General features: G+C 30.1%; 1 protein-coding gene across 8 annotated transcripts in view; it reads left to right on the top strand.

Moving 5' to 3' along the window:
• Positions 1-21,668, top strand: part of LOC142319586 (uncharacterized) — a 917,667-nt gene that overhangs the window by 746,969 nt on the left and 149,030 nt on the right. The window contains exon 10 of one of the 8 annotated variants that reach the window (XR_012755216.1): positions 16,737-16,771. The exons of the other annotated variants lie outside the window; for them this stretch is intronic. The gene's annotated coding sequence lies outside the window, so the exon portion shown is untranslated. The remainder of the gene's footprint in view (positions 1-16,736; positions 16,772-21,668) is intronic. 8 annotated transcript variants of the gene reach the window in all.

The raw sequence follows: 21,668 nt of genomic DNA, 5'->3' as shown, positions 1-21,668 counted from the left end.
TATTGTAATGTTACTGTTTTGTATACTGCAGCCTTCAATCGATTCGACAATGAACGTGTTTTCCTGCATTTAATTCTAGTTCGTAGCCTCTTCTACCACAATTATTTATTTCCCTACAGCCTTAATGGATCCATTTCATGTTATTGGTGAGTGATAATTTTATAGTTTGATTGTAGGCTGTACTAGAAATATTTTGAAAATATAATTCCAGACTGGGTCTTTATATCCAGAACAGAAATCTGAAATAAATTAACATTTTTATTTATTATTTTATATAATTAAAGTCAATAAAGTGATTTGCGGTTAAATGAACTTAATCTCTAAAAATTTTAATTTGAGTTCTATAAATGAAAATCTATCGTACTAATTTGCGTAGCTAAGTAGTAGAGACGTCTTCATTGTTCGATTAGTAAAATTCTTGTCGGGGAAATGTGGAAGAGAGTTCTCTTCCTCCAACCGGTTGAAAAATAAAACAATTTAATTTTGAAAACGATTCATGTCTTTTTTAATATATATGTCTTTCTAAGTTTAGGTACACATAAAATAAAGTTAGTCTTCATAGTTTCTACTGTACTGTATTAGGATAGATTAACAGGTTTGGCTGTGCTCGACAAGTATCCCAGTCCCATAAGTTTGGGATTTGTAATACAGTCATCTGTTATCAATCAAGAGTTCAATAATTCTTATAGGTTTATAAACAAGTGCTCTCATTAAACCACACTATTACCTAGAGCTATCAAAAAGAGGTTCCTTAAGTCCTTATTACAAAGAAAATTGCCAAAAATCCGTAGAAATCATAAAGGATTATATGAACAATTATAAGACTGCTTAAAAGTAATAACCGCTTTAAGGCCTCCTCCAGACTCGGCAGCCATCTCCCTCGCAATCCTTCGGGAGTTCAGAGGATATTTACACAGATTAAGAGTAGCACATTATTGATCTATGATTCTGTAATGATCAACTTAAATGTATGAAGCTGTAGCAACAAATTTCTTTTCCATTAAAATACCACTTTAGAATAAACTTTGGCTTCCTTAAGGAACATAATTTCCCATTCTCAGAATTTTCGGCAATTGAGAAGAAAAATGAACCAGATTTCTACTGAATGTTTTTCCCCTTAAGAATTAACTCTTTCCAGAAATACTCGAAGTTTATTATCTCTTCTTTAACTGGAATAGCTTGTATTTTTTTTTTTTTTTTGTTTGGTAAGTAAAAAAGGCTTAATAAAACACTCCATTTATTTTCATTCAATAACTTCGAGCTGAAACTAGAACGGATTTAGTACTGACTTTTGAATTTTACTTTTGTTGGCGGAGGAAAGGAGTTCTGTAAAAATAACTAAACGACCACATTTTTTGATTGAAGTATAACTAATATCTTATATTAAAGGAAATTGTTTTTTGCGAATTTCTTTTTAACTTCGTTTTTTAGTGGAGCAGTTTTGTTGCAATAGTAATGAGCTAGTAGTGATAGTTTTCTTTTTATACCTATGGTGAAACATGTGTGACAAAAAAACTATATATATTTAACGAAGGGTACTTGATATATTTTGGTATGTAAACTCTGCGGTTCCAAAGTGTCTTTATTAAAACGTTTTGTAATAAAAAATAAATTGAATTGAAAAATAAAAGTTACTTTTTGTCACCGGTTTATTTATTTATTTCTTCTGAATGGGAATTCTTTTTACTTTATTGTCTGCTTGAATCTTAACTTATGTGTACGTTCCTTGAAAATTACAATAATAGTTAAGGATGCTTGGTATTTAACAAAACAAAAAATGATTGTGATATTCGTAGACTTGCCTATTGTATACAAAATGTCCCACGAAGAATCGGAAATGAATTTACGAACTTTCTTTCACTGATGAAAGGAAAGGTAAAAATTCACATACAGATAGAAACATTTTTTTTCGAGTTACGTGTAGCCAAAAATTCCTCTGTGCTATCTGCTTACAAAAAAATTATTTACTGAAGTTATTGGGATACAGTATTGCAGTGTAGTGGTTCCGGTGTTTGTTGATCTAGAAAAAAAATCGTTCCAGGATATCTTTACTAGTTTCTAAGAAAACTGTTAACCTCAAAATATTCTAATCTACGTTTTTAGATTTTGACTGAATTTACTTTCTTTAATTGGCAATAAACAAATAAGTAACAAAATTTATAGAGAAATTTGACTGAAAAAAATTTAAGAAATTCGATTTTTATTCATATAAAAAAAAGTGATAGAAAAATGTTTTAATTTTAAACAAAATAAGAAATCTTTATGATATTGAGAAAAAAAATTGTAGGAACCAAATTAACTGCTCAAAATAAATTAAGAAAAAAAAATACAAATATTAAATAAATGACCAGGCTTAAAGTTAATTTACTTACGTACAAAAAAAATTACCACTTTGAAATTTTCATCGTCTTCATATTCTGTTTAAAACCAAGAACGTTGCGGCGATGAAGAAATAAATGAGATTCAGCCTGTTCAAGGTTGCCTGAGGCTTAGTCATAGACATCACACTGGTTTATCATAAAATAAATATTGTGAATAAGGATAAAAATTTTCTTTAAAAAGATCTTTTCCATTTGTACAAAAGGTTCAAAATTTACTACCTGTAATGAATGGTCTTGTGTTATTAAAACTTTTCTTTGCTTTCAAAATAACCATCATAAATAAGTTTCATTTTATTAATTCAGTAGGTCATTTTTTTCTAGAAATTGAGTTATTAATTCACGTTATATATTATTAATGGAGTTCTGAAAAAACCCTTATGGCGCTAGAGAAAGTAGTCTCAAGCGTACGTTTCATGTTAATGTTTTGCTGTTAAATTATTAGACTACTTTTTTTTATAGCATCTTTCAGGAAATGCACAAAGATTTCTTTTAAGATAATTTGCATCTCTTCTAGATACTGTTCTTAAATCGACCAGACATCAAATGATTTTTCAACGTACCTCTACATTTTTGTGAAGAAGCTAAGAATAAGATACTTAATAATAATTTAATAAGGCGTTTTGATTAGGCTTAAGAACCAATTATTTGGCCTGCGAAGTGATCAGATTTAATGCCACATGGCAAATATTAGAGGGGGTAATATGAAAACTTAAGTATTAAAATAAGACGATATTACAAGAGAAAAAATAAAAGATTAGAATGTAAAACGCCGCTGAAATTATACGAATGGTACAAAGAACCATCCAAGGAATTTTAGACCGAATGGAGCATTGAATAAATAGTAACATTAGGTATCTTGAACAATTTAAATCATTATAAGAAATATAAAGTAATAGTAATATTAATCTTTTCAATGGTTAATTGGTATAATTTAAAATAAACACATTTTTCTGTCACTTTTTAATCAGTTTTGTTTTAATAAAAGTCAGTTTCATAAAATTTTTTGTTTTAGTTAACTTTACTATTAAATTCTGTAAAAAATGTTACAAATATTTATTTGTCTATTGGCAGTTTAACAAAGTAAATATACTCTAAAACTAAAATATCATGACTTCAATTTTTACTGGGTCAGTTTTTTTTTTTGGCTTAACAATTTTCTCGAAAATACTGGAGATACAGATCTGGAACAATTTTTTTCAACAGACAAACAAAACCACCAATTTTGAGGATAATTTGTGTTTTGAAACCTTCAATATGGTTCCATATTTTTCTTAAAGCAGAAAGTAGAATGCAATTTTTCGCTAACCGTTATTCAAAAACAAAGCATTGCTGGACTATTACTTCATATTAATATCTTTTTTTTTTCGCCAAAGAAACATATCCTGAATTATATCCGTTTTTTTCTGATACTCCTAAACTTTCTTTTTATTGGTGTATAAGAATATGAATTAAGAAGCATAGTAAGAAAGTTGTTTTACAAATTAAATTTTTTTAAAAAATATTTTAATGTATTATTAAATATTTTCTAAAACATAATTTTAAAGTATGCAGAAGAAATTATCCCAATACGTAATCCTGCATTTTAATCTTTTAGTCGTTATTTCTATTGTTTTTTTATTTCAAACATATGTCTATGTACATAAATGAGTATTTATGTAAAAAAGGAAGAATAGAATTATTTATAAAATAACTTTTTTTATAACAATAGTTTGCGAGGATTAGGTGCAAATTGTTTTAACTGTAGCTTCAACTAATAGCTCCTTGTTAACGATAACCCATTGTCGGTGAATACTTTACATAGCTTACCCGTTTAACCTGTTTTCACCAGTGGTGCTTCTTAACGGTGTTTTAATTCGACGAAGGGAGAGCTAAATGAACGCTTGATGGTACTTGTGCAAAAATGTGGAAACAATATCAGCAGAGCCTTTCTAATATACAGGAAAAACAGTTCGCTCTTTTTGAAAACCTCAATTATATATCTGGCGCTTTCTGTACCTCATTCTACATTTTGGACCACAATTTCCTTTCTCCTTCAATGTTTTCTAAACTGTAAAAAGTTGCACAAGATGAAGTACTTTCACTACTTCCAACAAAACACATCTCATGTTACTGGGATGGATACTTATCAGTGAAAATACAGGTTATTAGTCTGCAGAAAATCCTAAACATATGATGGATTCAAGTAAGGAATTATTAGAAACCTCCAAAATTAGGATGGATTTTTGGATGGATGATTGTTTCTATGCTTCCGTAGACCAGCGACGGGAGTGGGAGTTATATTAACATTCAAACTCATTGCAATATCGCCTGCTTCTTTTAAAACGGCAGTGTGACGTTCTCTGCATCTTTCCTCATGAACTCGTAGCATGTCAAGAATTGTTTGAATGTGCTGGTTGGCTTTATGTCAAGTGTCTTCAATTGAAGTGCATTTAATACGGGTACCAGTATAGCGGAATACTTAGCAATTAATGCTACTGACACAATAAATGAAGATCTGCACGGCACTGAGTGCATTTGATAAGCAGTTTTTCTTGTTACTTCATTTACCTTTCAGCTAAGGTCTCTAATGCATTAACAATATGAACGAAGTGATCCTTAAAAACACGGATGCTCTTGTATTTCTCTGACCACTTAGTGTCTCACAATGTAGGAATGCTAGAAATAAGCTTGCGTCGTAAATTGGACTCGCAAAAAAATGTGATTTTCTCCTTGATAATTCCAACGCAGTTTCGAACTTCTGGGATGACGTTTAAGTCGTTCACTACTAGGTTAAGCTTCTGAGAAGAACAATGGAAGTAGAAGGCTTTTTTGTACTTTTGCCTCAAGGCCGCCTGCACACTTCCTTCTTTTCCAGGCATGGTGAAAAATCCGTCGAAACTTAACCCCACACATTATCAGGATCTAGGTTTAAGTTTGTCATAAATCATCAGTGGCTTTGGTAATTCTCACAGCATTAATTCCTTCAAGCTCTAAAAAGCCTAAAAATCGAAGAAATGTTATCCAATAGACAACTGTTCTTTGTCAGAAATATCTGCGGTTTGGACAGCCAAAATGCTGTAAACGCAAGCTTTTTTAACACTTATGACGATGTGTTCCCTGATTGTTGCGCTACATAGATCCAATTATTTCATTTTGGATGATAGGTGATCAGTATTACACGTTTTTCGGTCCGTATTCAAAATGGTCTTTTAGTTGTGAATCGCCTGCTTTGAAGCGTAAATTGCAAAAGTCGATAAGTAAGCCTTCATTTAGATTTTTGCCTGTGAGAGGTAAATCTTCCATGCGGGAAAAAATGACGCAGGAAACAATTGAGAAACAACCTTTGAGTCGCCTGAGTAACCTAGGTGAATATGCATCCAGCCACTGGTGATTGAATTTTCTCTTGAGGTGTTTGGAATTTTCCACAAAATCTTAGTTCTTTGAAAGTAACCGGACATTTTCCAAGAGACATTTTTTCTCATCAACCGGCGTAGTGCTCATCAGGCCGACGAATTTTCCAATACTATCTTCATGAAAGCTGTCGTCTTCAGTTTCACTTTCACTGCATTGCACGTTGATTTGCACCGTAGAAGGCCCCACAGTCGCATTGTTGAACCAGAGGGTGGTGTACTTTCTTGTCCTCATCCTCAACACTGCTACTTGTATTTTCTTCGTTTTAAATTCACGGCAAAAAAATAAATAAATTTAACTTGACCAAACATTTTTTATATTATATAAAAATGTTTTTATTATATAATTTAAATGTTTTTGGATACGTTTGGGTCAATCGATCGCAATCAAAAGAAGAGATGCACAACTAGATATTACAACAGTCCTACATCCAAAATTTCAACAACCTACGGCTAATCGTCTTTGAGTTATCAGAGATACGTACGTACGTACAGACGTCACGCCGAAACTATTCAAAATGGATTCAGGGATGATCAAAATAGAAAATCTGGAAACCGAAATTTTTCGTGATTTTCCTTGTACGAAGTAAAAAATAAATATGTTAAGGCACGTGATGACAATGGGAAACCTTCGCTGCATAGCGCACTAACGTCCTTGCGTGTGTTGTGTTAATATTCCTCTTGCCTTCTCACTGGTTTTGTAATCCATCCCATCCTGCTCGTCAACTGAGCATCCTAAACTTTGTGAGTAATAACTATATTAGTTTATCTAATATGTTTTAATTTTCTAAATATAATTGGCTAATGGGCACTGAATAGATTGCTTTTGAAATTTTTAAATAATAATAAATTAAATATATATTTATCTAAATTAGTCTCGTGTTTGAACAAAAAATAATTAAAAGTATCGTTATTTTCAAAACAAGTCATTCATTTTTATGATTCTCTCGTGTTTTACTAGTTTTTTTTTTATATCGCATTGTAAAATGTAAGTTTTAAATAAATTGTGTTATATAAACTTAAGATATTTATGAAAGTAGTCGTTACTTTGCTATATTATGATTTATTTAATGAGTATGAAAGTGAAAGTTTGACTGTAAAGCAAATGTTATTTTTAAAAAAGTTTCTTAAACTTTTGACCTTTAAAGTTGTATCCTTAATACTATCTATATACTCTAAGTAACGATATAGTTTACGTATATGTACTGTATCATTCTTTCTTATCATTAAAACTATAAAAATAAGATAATATGGGTGGATAATAAAAGCTAGAACTTTTATCAAATTCATGTCACATGATAAATTTAACAGCCTCATCTTGTCTTACTCAGTGCTTGTCTCATCTCAACGGAAGGAGGTAAATAAATTATAAAAGTGGTAAATGTCTGGAATGACAAAATGCTTTCAAACACAAAGATTTTAAGGAATATTATGAAAGTTTTTCAGTTTTCAACATCGGATGAGCTAGAAGATTTCAGTCTATCAAAACTCAAAACCAACCAGTAATTTTCCATTTATTGATTCTATTTTGTTACACTTTGTGTTATAAATTTATAAACGAAATTTTAATAGAAGTTGACTGATTTTTCCAAAAACTGAACAATTTTTATAAATTTTATCCAGAAATTTCTGTTGGATTTGAAGTAATCGTTACCCTCAAGTAGCTGGTAACCTCTTATAAGTTCAAATCGTTAATTTTGTTTGTTAGTTTTAATTGTTAAGTTCATCTTACCCCAATTTCATTTATAAATTTATGTACAGCCTGTGATTCAGGAAAACTGGATAGAAAATCATATACATTTTTAAAAACACCCAAATTGTAAGATTTTTTAATTACAAAAAAGAGCTTTACAGCTTTTTTAAATATTACTACTAAATAAAAACTCAGGATTTATTCAAAAAATAAAAATTAAATTTGCATTTCAGTTTTTAAAATATCATCATGAGTAGATACGGATGAATTAATAAAAAGTAGTAAATATAAATAGAAAACGAATCTTAATATTAAATGATAACAATCCATAACAATAATAATAATAAAATTAAAAATTCTTAAGAAACGCTATTGATAAAAAAATTTAAAACTGAAAAACAAAAATTAATAACTTCGCTTCGGGCAGTTCATGTCGAAAGTGAATGATTAGCTTAAATAAAGTTTAAACAATTTATACTCCTCACTAACACTGGTCTCTACGCCGCGCCGATTAAACAACTAGGACAAAGTGAAATTTTATCTAAAGAAAGAGAGATAGTATTTGTACGAACTGATGAAATTCGGCGCTGATAATTAAATAATTAAAGTCCGAAGTTGATGCTATTATCAATTCTTTATTATATTTGAATGTACTTTTGAACGTATAAATTTAATATTTAATATACTTGAAATATTAAATGAATTATTTATATATTATTAGTTTATTTTAATTGAATTATGAACTGGACTGATACTGGAATGCGATTGTACAAGAATAATGCGATTGCCATTTGTAGACGACTGGCTCTAGCTGCGACTAACTGAAACTGAACAAGAGAGAAGACTGAAGAATGAATGACCACAAGAATGACGATGGAGTTGGTTAAATAATGTTGCTGGAGAACTCAATTCTAAAAACTGAGTTGGTTAAAGAAGCCGTGTGAACTTTCAGGAGTCGAGTGCATTCGAAAGGAGCCGAGTGTACTGTAAATATCCGAATGAATCCGAACGAAGCCGAAGATATTTAAATTTAAAAATCCTATTAAATGCATTAAAGCTCAAACATTTTAACGATAATAACAAAATATATATATGTAAAGCGTATTTAAAAATGAAAGAAACCTAATTCCGAACAGTATGAACGTTCAACCTTCAACCGTGATAGACATATCATCCATGTTTAACAGCATTTTGATAAAATAAATATTTAATATTCTAAAGGTAGAAAACTTTTAAATCAAATTAAAAATTATGAAAGTCTATTAGACATGGGTTCCTGTCTTTATTTAATACGAAAAAACATTATATTTTAATTCCAATTTTTCATTTCTTGACATGAAATACTTTCCTAGGAAAATATGGTTAGTGGAAAATGCTAAAAAGATCCTTGCGCAAGAAAATCGACTTTTCGTTACTTTATTTCGTATAGTTATTTGCGCAAGAAATATCAAAACATAAATTAACGGATTTTTTTATTAAATTTAATATTAAAATATATTTTCTGTTTATGAGAAAATTAAATTATTATAACCGTAACATGGAGTAATTCAAAATAACGAGTAAATGCTATACACAAGCATAAATTTAAACACGCTCACCACTGTGACACGCTGCATAACAAAAATACACCAATACAGAATCAAATTAACCTTAAATTGAGGTTATTTTGTCTAATTCAATTTCATCCCCTTACTCCCACCGTGCGATCGAAAGTAATAGCGTACTTTTATTCGAAAAGTTAAAAAGAAACTAGTTATTTCTCTTTAATAAAGAAAATTTGTTAGTAACTCATCAGATTATTTGTTTTACAGTTGTACTGAGTTAGTGTGTTTTTAATTCCGACAGTAAAACTGAACGGTAATTATTTAAGTTGGATTTATTGATTACCTTGTGAGTCACAAATCACTTCTCTTTTTGAATTACCGATATTGTTGATGTTTGTCAATTATTTATTTGTTATTTAACAATTAGTAAACTTATTGATTATATATTTTATGAGATGTACTGTTTAAAATAATTATTTAATTGATTTAAATATTACATTATGATTTAGGTTATGTCAATCATTTCAAACGAAAGGTCATTTTGTTAACCTGTTAACTGTATAATTAACATTTAGTTCATTAATACATAATATTATATATATATATATATATATATTATGTGTGTGTGTGTGTGTGTATTTTATATATTTATATACTTATATGTATACAGTATATATCTTTAAAATGCAATGAACAGAAATTTGTGGATAATTAATCTGTTCTTCCAAAAATCGAATATCCTGTCATTTTTATTCTTATAATAACTTCAATTTTTAACGTATCATTCTTGCAGAACTGCAGAATTTATGATTAATCTACTCCAGTCACGTCTTACATTGTAGTCCTTTCGCTCACGTTAACTTGAGTTTTTAGTTTCTGATGTCATATTAGTTGTTGTACTTCTGCTTTTATTAGAAGATTTACAGCAGAATCTTACTCTGACCATAATTAATTTAAAAAAATAAAATACCGTATCACTTAAAGTTATTTCTTGGATTAGCTGTTCTCAAATATAAATATTTCATAAGAAAGCTACCTATTGTAATGGGTACCATGATTCGACTTCCGGAAAATTTCGACATATCTTCGCATTTCACATCTTCCAGTAAATCACCGTCAGTTCAAACGTTTATGTATACATTTTTGTATATATATTTCACTTTCTTGTGGACACGATAACTGCCGTAATTTTCCCCCAATCATTTTCAAATTGATACATAAAACATAACGATCCAAAATCTCAGTCAAGTTCGTTAATGGGCAAAATCGGACCATGTGGGTGTAAATGGTAGTGGGGGGCTTTTTCGAAAAAACAAAATATCGCTATAACTTTCTTATTAAGTAAAATATCGAATTCGTTTAAAGTTCCTACTATTCTGTACATAAGGGTCTAAAACGTATCTAAGTAAAGTTTTTTGATATCACCAACCATTAGCCAGAGGTGGAAAAATGGGATTTCGAAGACAAAAAAGAATCATACTTCCCTTAATAGGCACAGTATCGAATCGGTTTAACGTGGTCGTTAGTCCTCTAGACAATACCTACAAATTTTGTCTGAAACAATTTTTGATATGACCAACCCTTACGGCAAGGGATGACAAAAATTTTACTGGTGTTGTAAGAAGATGAGGCATGTCGTACGTTAAACATGTAAAACGTTTTTTCACATGCAACCATTGTCGTATTGTATATTTTTGAAGTTTTTCTTAACTTTAAGTTGGAAATAATTTTTATTCCCTACTTAGCACCGGTGAAATCTACCTCCGCCTTCCGGCGTGCCGAAAGGGATTTTTTTATTCTAGAACAGTTTACCCTTTTAAAAATTATCAATAACCCGTTATGAAATTTTGTGGCTTAACAAAATGTATACATATGATATATAACTAAATTCCCTTGTGATAGAGTGATAAAGTTTCTGTTTTTTCATCTGAAAGGTTTCGAGTTCAATTATTCCGGTCAGGCACAACGTATTTCAAAAAACTGAAAATTGTTTTTTTTATACTCCGTGTAGTACATTTTCCGTAGGAAGAGAATGTAGTTTGAAAATTTCATTTCATCTTTCGTATTTTAAGGTAGTTAAGTTTGTTTTCAATGTTATGTTAACTTATGCATAAAATGAAACTTCTCATAACCTAATAAAAATCCATTGATTATTCATTTTATGTAGCATTTTGAATTGATCTTTTACTGACGTATTTTATTGTATTCAGTATTTTTTTTTTTTTACTTTATTATTTTCTATAAAACTTGTTTATATGTTTTTTATGGTCAGGTTGAAGAATTGAGAATTACTCGTATCCTGAAAAACATTTGTGAAAACTTCACACTTGTGGAAATATCGAAATTTTAATATTTGGTTAAAAGTTAAATGCAATAGGATGTTAGGAAATTAATTACTTTTGCTTATTCGTATAATTTAGTTTTTTATTTACTTCCTATTTAAGGTTATATGTATTCTATATAGTTATTTTTATAATTGCTTAAATATAAATGCTATATAATATTAATTTTCACTGTTTTAAAGTATTATTTGAACTAGTATGAAATCATCCAGAAAATATTACTTCTCTGAATTATCTATATCTTATTTTAGCGAAATAAAAAAGTTGAGATTTCTGATAGTATCTTGACGATTTTTATTTATTCATCAGACCATCCTTTGAGTACCAATTGCTGGAAGAAATTTAATTCTGTTTAATTTTCTTTATTTTACTGCCAAAATACAGGGTGTCCCATATAAAACGCAACCCATCAATCACTCATCCATGAAATTTCAAAAGTCATGCTCCCCTACTCGTTATTGAAATGGACTCGTCCAACATCTGAACATCGCGGCGACGCAGTAGAACACTACCGATAGTAACAACAATGCAATCATAACGTTCAGTGTATTGCTAGAGACAAGATGGTGTTTTCGCTATGACGTGTTTTCATTGTTGAGTCGTACTTCAGTACGAAATCAGTGGTTGCAGTGCAAGATTTGTTTCGCCATAAGTACCCAGATAAACCAGCTCCTAAAAAAACATCAGTATTAAGGTTAGTTGCAAAATTTAGAGAGACCGGTTCTGTTAATAACGAGGAACACAAAAGAACTGCGTCAGTGTTGAATACAGATACAGTCACTGAAATCAAAGACCGATTGCTCGCCTCGCCAAATAAATCGATCAGACGTTTGTTTGCTGAAATTAATTTGTCTAAATCAACTGTTCATCGGGCGTCCAAACAAATCGGGCGTCCAAACTTTGTTTGGACGCCCGATGATTGTCGGGCTCAAGTAAAGCCCGACAAAGAAAAACGGCTACAATATTGTCAATCTTTCCGTCGATTTCTGCGTGAGGGAATTAATGTTATGGATTCGTTGTTTTTCACAGATAAAGCACGGTTTCATTTGGATGGCTACGTAGCCAAAACAGTAGAATTTGGAGTGCTGAAAATCCCCACGTTTACCACGAAAAACAATTACACCCGCAGAAGTTGGATGTGTGGTGCGCGATATCGCGGAAGAAAATAATCGGTCCTATTTTTTTCGAGTACATCATTAATGCAGAACCATATCAGGATATTTTATTTCAGTTCATTGCACTCTTGGAAGAGGAAGACAGACACTGCTGGCTACAACATGACGGTGCGACATCGCACTACGCAGGTTCAACTTCTGATTTCGTCGAGGAATTCTTTGGTAATCGTGTTGTCGGTCGAGGCTTGTGGCCACCAAGATCTCCAGACTTGACTGCGGTGGATTTTTTTTTATGGGGTTACCTCAAAGAAAAAGCCTACAGCAACAAACCACGAACACTTGAACAATTGAAAGTCAATATTGAACAAGCTGTATTAAATATCCAGCCACAAACTTTGAAAAAAGTTTCAGGAAACGCTGTAAAAAGAATTGAAGCTTGTATTCAAGAAGATGGCGGCCACTTCCAACATTTACTCTAAATGTAAGGTAATGGATGGTAATAATAAAAATTACATTTACATTTACACATGCCTTTTTATTATTTCAGTACCTACCAATATAAGGTTGGGTTGCGTTTTATATGGGACACCCTGGTAGCTACGCAGTAGATAGATAAGCAAGTGGAATCAAACAATACCGATAAAAGAAGTAATGGTAAAAAATGTAATGTGTCCATTAATTAGAAACTGAAATACGGTTGAAATCGCTTGAACCTGTAGTTTTTGTTGGCGTACGTTAAAATATGAAATAAAGTTAATTTTAAAACAGACATTCGGAAATAGAGGGCGGGATAAAGAAACAAACTTCTGTGAATAAGTGATCTGGTATCCTTTTATGGAAAGAAGCAATTCAATATTTAAATTTTAAAGCGGTGAAGGTGGGTATCATGTGGCATTTATATATAAAGCAGTTTAAAGACAGTTATAACTTAAATAAGTAGGAAGCGGATCAAAATTTAAATTTAGCGAATAAAAAAAAGTATTTTATTAACTCTCAAAGATCGTCAGTTGAAATTGTTATTTTAATTATTCGTTCTTTGACAGAAGTTGTTTTGTGATGTGGGACAAGAGAGATACCACAATTCAAAAGAGAAAGCTTCATCTATGTATGTCAGGTTCACTGCTTAGTTTAGAGACACACTATCATCAATTACCTCTTGACCCGAACTTGTTTACCCTGATACGACGCCGTAAGCCTTACAGTGCCCTTCGGAGGGACACGGCCTACATAGACTGTTACCTTTACTTGCCGACGATAATTTTCCACCTTCACTTTCCTTATCTTTTGTTTCTAATTATTATAATAATGTATATAAAAATAATCTTTTTTTTTTCGTTAAAAAAACGAAGATATTCAGTTCATTTATTTATTACTAACTTAATTACCCGAAATTCTTCCCGGAAATCACTTTTTCTGAATGACTAGGAGGAAATTTCCCGTTAAAATACTTTTTCTGGAAGCTATTTCAAATATTATTATGCACACACGCATTATTTGACAAAGGAGAGCAGAGTTTTAATTCAAAATTTTAAAAAAATCGTATGGAAGTTGTTTAAAATAACGTTTTTGTCTAATATTCCCCATAGAATATTTTTCTAAAATGGAATTTGAAGATGTAAATAAAGAACACACATTCAACATTTTAAATAACAGATATTTTATAATTTTATGGGACTTGAATTTTTTATGGTAATAATTTTCGTAAGATTAATAATTCCTGATAAAATTACAAAAAAATTATCTTTCATCAACAGAACAGCGGAACATTCGTTTCTCTCAAGTTAACATCTGAATTTAAATATCTTAAATTATTTCTTATTAGATTAAAACATTACCAAAATTTGTAGCAAAAGGGCTAACAAGTACATTATGCAAATTTCATGAAAAAAATTGGTTGCCATTTTTTCTCATTCAGAAAATAAAAACCTAGCATGAATTATGTAATTTGCTTAATTTTTTTTACGAACAAATAATATGAAAGATGTAGTAACGTTGTAGAATTTTTCCCGGCGTTGATATAAAACTTAAAATGTAATCCCTTTACAAATGAGAAAAGTTTTAAGTTATTTTAACCTTCCTACCTCATTAGCTTTTCATATCTAATAGAAAGATAAGCGGTTAAATCGATAAAAAATTATGTAAGTTCGCACAAAGTCTATCTTTGTTAAGTAGTGTACTCCTATAATAGTGTAATGTATAGTTGAAAACGTTTCAAACAATATTTTGAAATTAAAAAAAAATACATTAAATCTTCTTTACTTCTGTCATTTAATTTATAATGCCTCATTTTGAAAAAATAAATGAAAAACGTTCAAATCTATAGGTTGAAAAATAAAAAAAGAGTGTAATGTATTTAAGCTTTTTTCCATCGTAGCAGCTTAACGGCTGAACCGATTTAGATGTATGACCCCGCGTTGGAGTCCTTACGTTTCCGCAGTCTCATAGACTATATATATGTTTAAATTAATTTAAAAATTTGAAAAATCTATCAGATGAATGGGTCGTTTTAGAATAACTCGCATCTCAATGCTTCATTCTGATCGATTCGGAAACCTCGTATCGTACATGTGAAGTTGTCTTACTAGTGTTTTATCTCTATACTAGATCGTGCTTACCGGTGTTCTTTGGTGGTTGGGTTTCCACTAACCACACATCTCAGGAATGGTCGACCTAAGACTGACAATGCTACATTTACATTCATATAAATCATCCTCATTCAAGTAATAAAGTAATACCTTACAGTGGTTCCGGAGGCTAAACAGAAAAAAGAGATAGTGTTTTCACTCGACTGCCCAAAAAGGAGTTATGTAGTTAAGATGTATGTACGTTTTTTTTTTCCATCGTAGAAGCTCAACGGCTGAAATAATTTAGATGTATGACCCTGCGTTGGAATCCTTACGTTGCCGAGAGTGTCATAGGGTATATAAATAAATGAATATATATATATATATGTTTAAATACATTTTTAAAAATTGAAAAAAAATATAATACTATGTATATAAAATTGTCACGCTCGTTAATTTATATTAAAGAGAAATGTTTGTCAGCAATATTGTTTTTTTTTGCAGTCGTGATTTTTAATTTTTAATACTTATTAAGAGATAAGAGATAAGAGATGAGATGGAAATTATTTTTCCCTAACCTTTGAATGTGATGACATGTTTGAAACTATCCCCATCCGATAAAGATTCATTTTAAGATCAGTAATAGAAAAATGTCGAGTGATAAGTTGAAACAGTGAAACTATTTTTATGACTGAGGGTGCTTTTATGAATGAAAGAAAAATTATAAATAAAGTTCCTATCAAATTCTCTTTTAAATTATTTCCATCAGTATTTGCAGTAATAGTCGTCTTTTGTCCAGTCCTATCAATGTATAACGAATCCTCGATCTCTCTCCTCCTCACTCTCTCCTGTTGGGTTTGTAAGAAAAATTAGTAGAATTCAAACTCGCTATTATACAAGTAGCCACTGCTTGCACAATTTCATGGTTCGAGCTAGTTAAACTTTTTGTAAGACGTATAAAGCAAATAGAAGTCAAACAGGATTTTTTAACTTAAGCCTCAAAAAGATTATAAAAATCGGAAGTAATACTTTTTTCCTTTGTTAAACAAATTAACCGCCTGAAAAGTAAAATATATTTTTAAACTATTTATACATAACATGAGTTTCATTAACAATGATTCTCAAAAAAGTTTTTTCTGTATGGAGATGAAATTTGATTAAATTCTATATAATACTTTTTTGGTTTATTATATTATGGGAAAACGGAAGTATAACACGAAGTATATCATGGAATTGTTTTTATACATTTTGTCATCCTGCATTATCTTATTTAATTATTTTGTTAATAGAAAAGAATATTTCTTTTCCTAGCGCAAATTTTCAGCGTAACGAATAAAAGACTAAATTAAAAAATACAATTAAGCATATTTTGTTCTTATTGTCTTTAAAAGAATAAATTCTTTATAGCTTATGTTACAAAGTCTAAAAGTAAAGTTAGTGTTCTTTGCTGATTATGTGTTTTTTTGTTTTGTTGGTTTTTTTTTTAATTTAAGTGTGTTTTCTTTTTTTAATAATATTACTAAAATGATGAGTTCTAGCAATTTATGTTCGTTCTATTTCCATGTGCAAAATTTGTATTAGTTATTTAGATTTCAATCGTGCAAATTCTGCTCTTTTAGTAAATTGATATGTGTGCATATTAGCAAATTAAAAATGTGTGCAGCTTGTGTAACATAAGTTATTAAATCGTTTTTTTTCTATGTTTTAGGTGGGATAATTACCTCATTGATTTACAAAGTACCTGTAAGTTATCATAATTACCTCTTAACTTATACAATATTCGTTATCTTTCACTTCTTTTGTGTCGTATATTATGTTTATGATTTGGGTTCAAATTAACGAACTAGCCGCGTATTTGTCTTGGTAATTACAGTTGATTTACATATAGATTAAAATACATAAACGTCCGTAGCGAAGAGTAAGCGTCCGTACCTTTTATTTAAAAGATTCCGAGTTCGATTCCTGATGAAGGAATAGCATACACATTCTACAACTTTCCTTTCATTTCTCTCTTGTGTGTTGTCAGGAAATACATCTGTCTATAAAATTCTCACCTATACAAGGAGAAAACTGAAAAAAATGCGTACAAATAAAATTAAAATTTTTATACCCGTTTTTTCTACGCTTCTACATTAAGATGAATATGTAGACCGCATTTATTTAAATAGGTTATGTAAATCTACATCCTACTAATTCGGTGATGTTACCGTTCGTATAATTTATTTCTTAAGGATATAAATTAGCTCTGTTGAAGTCAGTCTGTTTTTTGAGATTATTTATGTTTAATTTTTATTTATCACTTGATATGAATGAAGTATATTCGTGTAAAAAATTATTTTTCTTATATATTAATGATTCAACTTCTAAGTGATAAAGTTATTCATTGATTTGAAACGCAAATAAAATATTAGTCAGCTGCTGATTAAATTTTATGTCCTGTGTAAAGTGATAGCCTTGTATTGTAGTTGTTTTCTTAGTCTGTCTTAATCGTATTTGATTTTCTTAGAATGTAAGACTCTAAATACAGAACAATTTTATTAAAATTACATGACTAATTTGGGAAGGTCGTTTTCCTTGAAAATCCATTGATCAATATTATGACAGTATATGCAATAAATGCAAATTTCTTCGGTACCTACTTACAAAATCTCTATTAATTTATATTAATATTACAATACGTATATTTTTTTTTTATATGGATTTGTGGAATTATTGTTTCATATTGCATATTGGTATCAGAGACAGGGTTTAGTGAATGTAAACTTAGCACCATTCGACCTATCTTTCTGTATTTGTTGTTAAATGAATAAGCTAGTTGATAGTCAAATATATAATAGCCAAACAAGAACGGGTCTCGATAAAAAATGCTATCTCACAATAATTTTTATATCATGATTGTGTTAATTAAGTGAGTGAGTGAGTGAGATGAAATTGGCCTGAAGGAACTGACTAGTTCTGTTTAACTATCCTCTTTTAACTCTATTTTCTTCGCCTTCAGACATCGTACTAGCTATAATTTCTTTGTTTATCAATGCCGTTAGCCAGCCTGATACGGTAACCAATTAACCTCAAAATTTGTAACGAACATGATGTACTTAATTTCTACTGATGAAAATAACTTGCAGCGCTTTTTTTATTTTCTGATGAAACAGTGTTGTCTGTACATGGAGTCGTGAATCAACATAATTATCGAGTATGGGGCTCAGAAAATAAACACGAATCGGTGGAATTCATCGGCGACCGTCCGAAAATGAATGTCTATGTAGTAACATGCATATATTCAAATTTTTGGAGCATTTTTTTTTTACGAGCAGACTATTACGGGCGTAGTGTACTCGGACGTGTTAGATATCAGCGACAAGTTCTTAAAAAATTGGGTAAGCAAAGAAGCTCCCATCGCTTGCTTGGTCACGGTGAAATCTCGATTTGATGCCGACGAATTAGGTTACGTGAAAGACATCGTATACGAAGAAAAAATCAATCACTCAACCATCTGCCCCAAAGAATAACAGTAGCTGGAAGTGATTCCTGCAGGTTGCCGGTGTAAAATAAGGTGGATCCGTTTGACGTCTGCAGAAATTGTGCTCATATTGAATTATAAGATGTAAAAAACAAAACCGTCAGACTTTTTATTTTCATGTAATAAAACATACATTTCAAATTGTAAATGTAATAAAGTAAATTTAAAACCGCGGAGTTTTTTTTCTTCATCCAGTAATTTTATCCTGTATGCTTGTAGTTTCATAGTTTTATTTTTTTTCCTTTAATTTTATCATTTATTTCCGAATTCTTCGCGTAAAAGATGAATGAATATAAATCAGGGATATTTTGGTTCTTTCTTCGGAAAAAATTATGTTTTTTCATTTCGTGAAAAAATTGATGTTAGGTGATTCAGCGTTTTAGTACATAGATTTTAGAATAGGGAAATCTTCTTACACGTTGAAGTGTATGTTTTTGAAATATAATTATTATTTATTCGAAACACTTTTTTTTACAAATTCATTTCATTCGTTTAAGCACACATCCTAAAAAACGTTGATTAATTGTGATGATTAGGTAGATATCGGTTAATGAATAAATCCTTTATATTATAATAATACATTTTTAATTTTCCATTTAGCTTTAGATATTTAAGAAATTTTATTTTGAATAAAAATTTGATAAAAAATTTTGGTTAAATTAATGGTTTTCGAGTAAAATCGCAGAAATTTAATTGAAAAAAATTACATACTATAATTTTCAGTTGGTAGAATTTCAATTTCTTACCAAGTATTAATTTGTTAATTATACATACATATTCAGCCGTTTAAAACTTAAAATTTAATTTATTTTCGAAACATTCGGGACACGAATTCGTTCATAAAGTTACTCATTATTAACAGTTTTTAATGTTAAAACTATTTAGTTTTTTTTCCTCTATCCTTATTAGTCTCACTTTTATGGCCCTTATAAGATTAATGTAGTGGGATATCTGGTGTGGATCAATTTCCGCCGACTGTCTCTACACCCTATAATGACAATATATCATCTTCCACGTCCTCTCACGATCCTCTCTCACGCAGGCTGTCCACATTTTTTTGGGACCTTCCTTTCAGTCTTCTACCTGCTAGTTTCATTTCTGTTATTCTTCATTCCAACATAATCTTCCTGTTTCTTCTTTACATGTTCGAACCACCGCCGTCTTGCTTCTCGTTATTTTCTTTTCGTTTCTTCTATTCTTAACGTTCTATTAACCTATCGTTACACACTGTTTAATGAATATCAAATTCTGTTGCCTCCAAATGATAAACATCGTTTGAATATTTTTTTATTTTATTCAGTTATAAAATCATTTCATAATTTTTAATTTTTTCCAACGATTTTTGGAACTTATTTGGATTGATGAAATATAACTGTTTTACATGTAATTATCATTATTGTTTGTGCATGTTATTATATTTTGCCGATCTCTGTGGCAGGACTAGTTAAGCTTGACATTTTATACACGCTTCAAAAATTCCATCTCTCATCAGCGGGTGTAATCGGGCGGTAAGCCTGCGGTTGCTTGAAAACAAGATTATTTTTTATAGGTCATGATTCATAAATATTATAGAAAAATAATTATTACGTTTATTTTAACATTTAATAATAAGAAGTTAATAAGAATTTATTAGTATATTAACCCGTAGAACCTTTACTTCTTAGACCTTAGATAAGATAAATATATAAATAATGTATAAATCTGTAGACTATACTGAGGGACCAGCGTTAGGTATTGCTTCAGAAAATGAGATGAATGACAATTTTTGTAGGGTGTGAAAATGCCATGCTTGACCGGGATTCCAACCCGAGACCTCCTGATGAAAATCCGGACGCTAACACTCGCGTCACGAAGCCCGGCACGATTACTTACTAATTTCCGACTTTACGGTATAAAATGCGTTTGCTTTTTAAAGTTATAACTTTTTAAAGGGTGACTAGGACCGAAGTACCCTGATCCCGCACTACTTCCGTTTCAGAGAATTCGGGAAATATTGTGATTGGTGAATGAATTCATTGATCTGTGATAGTTGAATGTAAGAAATTTCAGATGTAAAAATTTCGACAGATATTTTCTGTCGAATTTTCTTTTAAATCGTAATAAGTCGTTATTAATTTTGCTTTTTTAGTTTTCTAAGTAACCTCAGAGTATCAAATAATTCAAAAGAGTTAGATATGAGCAACTTTTTTTGAGCAATATTAGTTTTTTAAGTAAATAGGATTTATCATTCGGAATTAGTTAAAATAATAATAATTGAAATAATCAAAATACTTAAAGATTTCTGGGTGTTTAGGAAATGGGAAAATTAATATATTTTGTATCTATTGTAACATTTTTTTTTTTATCTTGAGGGATCGAACTTATTGAAATTACTTTTTAACGAGTAACTGACCTAAGTAGAGAGATCAATTGAAAATTTTAGTTTCTTGAACCAAGGAATGTGATGAATAAGCTAAGTGAGCGGTATTGCGTATTTATGTAACATATATACAGATATGTTAGATACCTAATAGGAACCTACTTTATTTATTTATTTATATCTATTAATTTTATAGACATTGTGTTTCCCTTAACTTGAATTTTTTGTTAAGTATTCCTCTCATCGCTTTATTTTATGGATTTCTTTTGTCATTTTTTTGCTTATTTGTTGTTAATATATTAAAAAATTGATAGATGAGAAAAGTAACGATTTATTTTTATCGTGTATAGTATATTAAAATGGTCTAAAATTCTGTATTTGTATTAGATGTAATTGTATTTTTTTATTATTTGTATGATATAAAATAAACTTAAATAATAGACAGATGTCAAAAGTAAACAACTTAAAAAAACAATTTATTTAAATGTTGACTTTTTAAGGTCGACATACGAATCACTACTCACTCTTCTTAGTTTCTTGCCGACTCCAAAATGTTAAAGTTTAAGGAAGAATTTCATTCCTGTTTACTTTTAGTATTTTCTGGTTTCTTTTTTAAGTTTATTTTTTCTTATTTTCTTCTGTTTAAAATATGAGTAACCAAAAAAAAAGACACCGTATTAAAAACAAAGCTTTAAGACCTTGAAGGTCTTGAAAAAATAAGAAGTACGATGAAAAAAGGCTTAGTAATTATTACTATTATT

This window comes from Lycorma delicatula, chromosome 2 (assembly GCF_047948215.1).
Source record: "Lycorma delicatula isolate Av1 chromosome 2, ASM4794821v1, whole genome shotgun sequence".
Classification (NCBI taxonomy): domain Eukaryota; kingdom Metazoa; phylum Arthropoda; class Insecta; order Hemiptera; family Fulgoridae; genus Lycorma; species Lycorma delicatula.
The sequence above is the reverse complement of the archived record's forward strand: the minus strand, read 5'-3'. Positions and strand labels throughout refer to the sequence as shown.